Genomic DNA, 8,132 nt, shown 5'->3' on the forward strand with positions numbered 1-8,132 from the left:
TAATTTTTCCATATCAACAGGGGGGAATTAGTTAAATAATAATTTTATTCGCAATTTTTTTTGAGAGGGACTATCCTAATAAAAGAAGAACAATGATCATTGGATTAAGGAATTATTGAACATCAGTGAAATTTACTATAGTTATTTAGCATTTAACGTTTCAATGGCAAGTAAATAACCTGTCATAACAAGAGTTGAAAATGATTTGGTGAATTTCTCGTTGAAAAGCACATCTAATTAAATTGCCAATTGGGGACGCTAGGGAGGACAAATTGTGGTCGATTACATGCACAAGCGACATATGCATAGCAAAAAGGCATCAGACTAATGCCTTGATGGCTATATAATTGAAGGGTAGTCTGGGCCATATTCGTAATTTTAGGAAAAAAAAATTCTATCACAATATATAAACTACTTAAAAGAAGTCAAAAAAAATAATTTTATTTTCCTCCAACATAATATTATAGATATAATCAGCGAAGAGACCAATTCAAATAATACAGGAAATTAATTTATTATATCATCCCCTTTTTTGGGGGAGTCTCGCTCTCTCTCTCTCTCTCTCTCACTCTCACTCATTTTCTTGTTTTCCGAAATAATATTATTTTAATGAAAATTTACTTAGATAGCATTTTTCTAGAAAAATATCAAGAATATCCTTTTTTTCTCTCTCTCTTTCTCATTGTGTGTTTCAATAAAACTAGATTCGATTATTTAGTGATAAGAATAACAGTGAATAAAACGTATCTCTCGACTGGTACTTTAGACACGCCCCTATGGAAATCGAGAGCTCTGCAATTTAATGTAAAATCGATACGTCGATCAAGCTTATTCTCGGAAAGGTACAGTACCAAGTCTCCTACTTACAATTAAAATTTTTCACCCCTTGTTAAAAAGCTTTTAAAAGATAAACTGCCTTTGTTCATCATTATATAGGAAATATATTGCATGAAGGGAAAAATCGATTAAATTCAGCAGGATAAAAATCTGTATTAAATTTACAATTTTTTCTCATTTTTTTTCCACAGACATTGAGGGTAAAAAAAAAATTTTGTTAACTTAATTGAGAAAAATTCTTTAATTCTAAAACGTATTGTTTCAATAGAATTGAAACTTTCAATTCCGAGAATTGCTTTCTGAACAAGTAGTTTTTACTTTGCTCAAGTATATAAAAGACAATAAAATGAAATAAACATTTCTTGGATTTTAATCAATTTAATGGATAATATTTCTTCTTGGTAACAAATAACACAGTTACCTCATGCAAAAAAAAGAAATCCAATAATTACATTTTTCCAATACGAAAAAAAAGATTATTTGACATTAAAATGGGAGGGAAATCATTCGCGAAATTAGTTAAACAAATATTTCAGCTGAGATTGGTCAAAAACAATTTTAGAATTTTTTTAATTTTTGAGATAATAACTCGGGAATATTTCCAAAGTTTGAATTCGGAAGTTGTCTACAAAAAATGTATAGCGCACTTTTTAATTGGTCCAGCGGATGCTGAGCTGCACTCAAATAACGTTGAGAAAAAATATTGAAAAATTAAAATTTAAAGATAACAGTTCGGGCATATCGCCAAAGTCATTAAAAAATAGTACCGAACAAAAAATGTATGGAACACTTTTAGATTGGTCCAACGGATGCTGAGCTACACTCAGATAAATTTTTTAAAAATTTTGAAAAATTAAATTTGCGAGATAATTAATCGGGAATACCGCCAAAGTCTTAACCCGGGAGTCTCGAACAAAAAATGTATGGGGCACTTTTTGATTGGTCCAGCGGATGCTGAGCTACACTCAGATAAATTTTTTTAAAAATTTCGAAAAATTAAATTCGCGAGATAATCGCTCCGGAATACCGCCAAAGTCATTAGAAGAAAGTTCTGAACAAAAAATATATGGCGCACTTTTAGATTGGTCCAGCGGATGCTGAGCTACACTAGAAAACAAATTTGTAAAAATTTCCGAAAAATTAAATTCGCGAGATAATGTCTCGGGAATACTGCCAAAAAATTGAGCAAAAAGTCTCGAACAAAAAATGTATGGGGCACTTTTTGATTGGTCCAGCGGATGCTGAGCTACACTCACAAAATCCTGGAAAAAATTTTCGAAAAATTAAATTTGCGAGATAACTGCTCCGGAATACCACCATAAAAATAGGGAAAAAGTTTCGAACAAAAAATGTATGGGGCACTTTTTGATTGGTCCAGCGGATGCTGAGCTACACTCAAAAACATTTTGGAAAAATTTTCGAAAAATTAAATTTGCGAGATAACTGCTCCGGAATACCACCATAAAAATAGGGAAAAAGTTTCGAACAAAAAATGTATGGCGCACTTTTTGATTGGTCCAGCGGATGCTGAGCTACACTCAAAAACATTTTGGAAAAATTTTCGAAAAATTAAATTCGCGAGATAATCGCTCCGGAATACCGCCCAAGTCATTAGAAGAAAGTTCTGAACAAAAAATGTATGGCGCACTTTTAGATTGGTCCAGCGGATGCTGAGCTACACTAGAAAACAAATTTGTAAAAATTTTCGAAAAATTAAATTCGCGAGATAATGTCTCGGGAATACTGCCAAAAAATTGAGCAAAAAGTCTCGAACAAAAAATGTATGGGGCACTTTTTGATTGGTCCAGCGGATGCTGAGCTACACTCAAAAAATCCTGGAAAAAATTTTCGAAAAATTAAATTTGCGAGATAACTGCTCCGGAATACCACCATAAAAATAGGGAAAAAGTTTCGAACAAAAAATGTATGGCGCACTTTTTGATTGGTCCAGCGGATGCTGAGCTACACTCAAAAACATTTTGGAAAAATTTTCGAAAAATTAAATTCGCGAGATAATCGCTCCGGAATACCGCCCAAGTCATTAGAAGAAAGTTCTGAACAAAAAATGTATGGCGCACTTTTAGATTGGTCCAGCGGATGCTGAGCTACACTAGAAAACAAATTTGTAAAAATTTCCGAAAAATTAAATTCGCGAGATAATGTCTCGGGAATACTGCCAAAAAATTGAGCAAAAAGTCTCGAACAAAAAATGTATGGGGCACTTTTTGATTGGTCCAGCGGATGCTGAGCTACACTCAAAAAATCCTGGAAAAAATTTTCGAAAAATTAAATTTGCGAGATAACTGCTCCGGAATACCACCATAAAAATAGGGAAAAAGTTTCAATCAAAAAATGTATGGCGCACTTTTTGATTGGTCCAGCGGATGCTGAGCTACACTCAAAAAATCCTGGAAAAAATTTTCGAAAAATTTAATTTGCGAGATAACTGCTCCGGAATACCACCATAAAAATAGGGAAAAAGTTTCGAACAAAAAATGTATGGCGCACTTTTTGATTGGTCCAGCGGATGCTGAGCTACACTCAAAAACATTTTGGAAAAATTTTCGAAAAATTAAATTCGCGAGATAATCGCTCCGGAATACCGCCAAAGTCATTAGAAGAAAGTTCTGAACAAAAAATGTATGGCGCACTTTTAGATTGGTCCAGCGGATGCTGAGCTACAATCAAAAAATCCTGGAAAAAATTTTCGAAAAATTTAATTTGCGAGATAACTGCTCCGGAATACCACCATAAAAATAGGGAAAAAGTTTCGAACAAAAAATGTATGGCGCACTTTTTGATTGGTCCAGCGGATGCTGAGCTACAATCAAAAAATCCTGGAAAAAATTTTCGAAAAATTTAATTTGCGAGATAACTGCTCCGGAATACCACCATAAAAATAGGGAAAAAGTTTCGAACAAAAAATGTATGGCGCACTTTTTGATTGGTCCAGCGGATGCTGAGCTACACTCAAAAACATTTTGGAAAAATTTTCGAAAAATTAAATTCGCGAGATAATCGCTCCGGAATACCGCCAAAGTCATTAGAAGAAAGTTCTGAACAAAAAATGTATGGCGCACTTTTAGATTGGTCCAGCGGATGCTGAGCTACACTAGAAAACAAATTTGTAAAAATTTCCGAAAAATTAAATTCGCGAGATAATGTCTCGGGAATAATAACAAAAAATTGAGCAAAAAGTATCGAACAAAAAATATATGGGGCACTTTTTGATTGGTCCAGCGGATGCTGAGCTACACTCAAAAAATCCTGGAAAAAATTTTCGAAAAATTAAATTTGCGAGATAACTGCTCCGGAATACCACCATAAAAATAGGGAAAAAGTTTCGAACAAAAAATGTATGGCGCACTTTTTGATTGGTCCAGCGGATGCTGAGCTACACTCAAAAACATTTTGGAAAAATTTTCGAAAAATTAAATTCGCGAGATAATCGCTCCGGAATACCGCCCAAGTCATTAGAAGAAAGTTCTGAACAAAAAATGTATGGCGCACTTTTAGATTGGTCCAGCGGATGCTGAGCTACACTAGAAAACAAATTTGTAAAAATTTCCGAAAAATTAAATTCGCGAGATAATGTCTCGGGAATACTGCCAAAAAATTGAGCAAAAAGTCTCGAACAAAAAATGTATGGGGCACTTTTTGATTGGTCCAGCGGATGCTGAGCTACACTCAAAAAATCCTGGAAAAAATTTTCGAAAAATTAAATTTGCGAGATAACTGCTCCGGAATACCACCATAAAAATAGGGAAAAAGTTTCAATCAAAAAATGTATGGCGCACTTTTTGATTGGTCCAGCGGATGCTGAGCTACACTCAAAACATTTTGGAAAAATTTCCGAAAAATTAAATTCGCGAGATAATGTCTCGGGAATAATGCCAAAAAATTGAGCAAAATGTCTCGAACAAAAAATGTATGGGGCACTTTTTGATTGGTCCAGCGGATGCTGAGCTACACTCAAAAACATTTTGGAAAAATTTCCGAAAAATTAAATTCGCGAGATAATGTCTCGGGAATAATGCCAAAAAATTGAGCAAAATGTCTCGAACAAAAAATGTATGGGGCACTTTTTGATTGGTCCAGCGGATGCTGAGCTACAATCAAAAAATCCTGGAAAAAATTTTCGAAAAATTTAATTTGCGAGATAACTGCTCCGGAATACCACCATAAAAATAGGGAAAAAGTTTCGAACAAAAAATGTATGGCGCACTTTTTGATTGGTCCAGCGGATGCTGAGCTACAATCAAAAAATCCTGGAAAAAATTTTCGAAAAATTTAATTTGCGAGATAACTGCTCCGGAATACCACCATAAAAATAGGGAAAAAGTTTCGAACAAAAAATGTATGGCGCACTTTTTGATTGGTCCAGCGGATGCTGAGCTACACTCAAAAACATTTTGGAAAAATTTTCGAAAAATTAAATTCGCGAGATAATCGCTCCGGAATACCGCCAAAGTCATTAGAAGAAAGTTCTGAACAAAAAATGTATGGCGCACTTTTAGATTGGTCCAGCGGATGCTGAGCTACACTAGAAAACAAATTTGTAAAAATTTCCGAAAAATTAAATTCGCGAGATAATGTCTCGGGAATAATAACAAAAAATTGAGCAAAAAGTATCGAACAAAAAATATATGGGGCACTTTTTGATTGGTCCAGCGGATGCTGAGCTACACTCAAAAAATCCTGGAAAAAATTTTCGAAAAATTAAATTTGCGAGATAACTGCTCCGGAATACCACCATAAAAATAGGGAAAAAGTTTCGAACAAAAAATGTATGGCGCACTTTTTGATTGGTCCAGCGGATGCTGAGCTACACTCAAAAACATTTTGGAAAAATTTCCGAAAAATTAAATTCGCGAGATAATGTCTCGGGAATAATGCCAAAAAATTGAGCAAAAAATCTCGAACAAAAAATGTATGGGGCACTTTTTGATTGGTCCAGCGGATGCTGAGCTACACTCAAAAAATCCTGGAAAAAATTTTCGAAAAATTTAATTTGCGAGATAACTGCTCCGGAATACCACCATAAAAATAGGGAAAAAGTTTCGAACAAAAAATGTATGGCGCACTTTTTGATTGGTCCAGCGGATGCTGAGCTACACTCAAAAACATTTTGGAAAAATTTTCGAAAAATTAAATTCGCGAGATAATCGCTCCGGAATACCGCCAAAGTCATTAGAAGAAAGTTCTGAACAAAAAATGTATGGCGCACTTTTAGATTGGTCCAGCGGATGCTGAGCTACACTCAAAAAATCCTGTAAAAAATTTTCGAAAAATAATATTTGCGATATAACCGCTCCGGAATACCACCATGAAAATAGTCAAAAAGTTCCAAACAAAAAATGTATGGCGCACATCTTGATTGGTCCAGCGGATGCTGGGCTGGACTCATATTTTTCGCAATGTTGGAAAAATTTTCAATTTTTTTAATTTAAGAGATTATTCTTGGAAAATACCATTAAATTCTTAAGCCCAACAGATTTTGAGTTATACTAAAACAATTGTAACTAAATAATTGTGTAAATAATTTAATTTTTATGTACTCATCATAATGATGCTACCCATTGAATTGGCGAAGGCAGAATGATGCATTACACTGTAAAACGAAAGGTATTAATTTAATACTGATTTTAGGTACTTAATTGGTTTTATTTTATACCTTAAATCGGTACTATTTTATTACTTTCTTTTTACAGTGTAGAATCGCTCTTTTAGGAATCTGAAAAATAAAAAAAATTCACATTTTAGCAAAAAAGAAATAAAACTAACTTAAATTCTATATTGAAATTTTTATTTCAATGAAAAAAAATTACTTTTTCCACAATTATTATCAATTAACTAAATATTTTTTTACAATTATAGAATAACTTTAAAATATAATAGTTTATAATTCTATTAGTTTTATCTTTCTTTTTTTGAATATTTGATTTAAATATTATTTCATATAATTAATATTGCATATTTAGAAAAAAGTTAAATAAGCTTTCTTTTATATTTTATAAAATAGAAGTAGTATTTTGAAATGGAATAATTAACAATTTTTTTTCAAAGTACAAAATGTTTTGAAATTAAGGCCAATTTTATTATTTCGAAATTATTGAAATAAGAAATATATTGGATAAACAAAAATATTTTTCCACATTCAATCTATAATTAAACTAAACTGTTATTATTTATTTGACATTGATTTCAATTTATCTCAAAAACAATAGTTTCAATCCTGGGATAATAAACAAAATTCACTCACTTTCGCATTGTTTGTTTTGAAAATTATAATCTTTTCTGAAAATCATTTGAACCGTGTATATATTAACGCACAATACCATAAAAAGGAATATTAACTATATCTATGACGTTAACAAACCGAGCAATCAACTCGTTGTCATATAAATTTAATAATAACTCAACGCAGTCAAAAAATATATTTTTTTAAATTTCTCTCTCTCTCTCTCTCTCCTCTCTCGAAAAGCTAATAAACGCGGTATATTTGCAGAAAATGTCGAGAGAATGCCTCGTGTATAATCGCTAGCGAAGTTTTCCTTTGTTTGACTTTTGATTAATTGGCAGAAAACCGCAGTTTGTTCTGCATAAAATCAATGCAACGAGTGAACAAATATTTTCTGGTTTACGATCGAGACGAATCGTTAGTTAATAGAAAAAAAATCCACTAAAAATACTGATATTTTGGTGGGTATGAAAAATCAAAAATTTTAAGTAGTCAATATTATCCAACTGAATGATACTGAAACTGAACAAATTATTTTAATAGCAGATTTAATAAAAAAAAATAGAAATAATAGTTAGAAATTGTCCATCTAAAAATAAGTCTAAAAATTAATTACATCTAAAACTCCATTGCATCATCCAATCAACTGGATATCAACTAGTACAACGCTACAGAATAATCCAAACGAATTGGATTCCATCCAACCATTTCTCAGCGCATGTTCAACTAATACATTTTGAAATAACATGTGTACGTACAATGCGAATGCAAATACAATTTATAATGGAACCTAATGAGAAAAACAAATGAAATCGTCAAAATGACTTGCTTCCATTTAGTGTGTCCCCAACGACAAATGATTCTTTATCCTTTGAATACGCAAGCATTTTACTCCTATTGTTCTCGCTTCAAGTGACTTAAATACAATTTTGTGACAGAATGTAGAGTGACTATAAGCCTATAAAACGAGGGTGGTTGAAAAGACTTTGTCCTTTCTGAATGTATATAGTTTAGTCCTCGTGGTAGTTTGTATCGAGGTCGAGGAAGACGCCTA

The 8,132-nt window shown here is 32.6% G+C and overlaps 1 long non-coding RNA gene across 1 annotated transcript in view; it reads right to left on the bottom strand.

Annotated features, from left to right (window-relative positions):
* Positions 1 to 6,419: 6,419 nt before the first annotated feature.
* LOC127288514 (uncharacterized) overlaps positions 6,420 to 8,132 on the bottom strand; it is a 46,042-nt gene continuing 44,329 nt past the window's right edge. Inside the window, exon 7 of the long non-coding RNA XR_007844055.1 lies at positions 6,420 to 6,571. This is a non-coding gene — a long non-coding RNA (uncharacterized LOC127288514). The remainder of the gene's footprint in view (positions 6,572 to 8,132) is intronic.

This window comes from Leptopilina boulardi, unplaced genomic scaffold, assembly GCF_019393585.1.
Source record: "Leptopilina boulardi isolate dan_hultmark-lab unplaced genomic scaffold, ZJU_Lbou_2.1 LbouV2_123, whole genome shotgun sequence".
NCBI lineage: Eukaryota > Metazoa > Arthropoda > Insecta > Hymenoptera > Figitidae > Leptopilina > Leptopilina boulardi.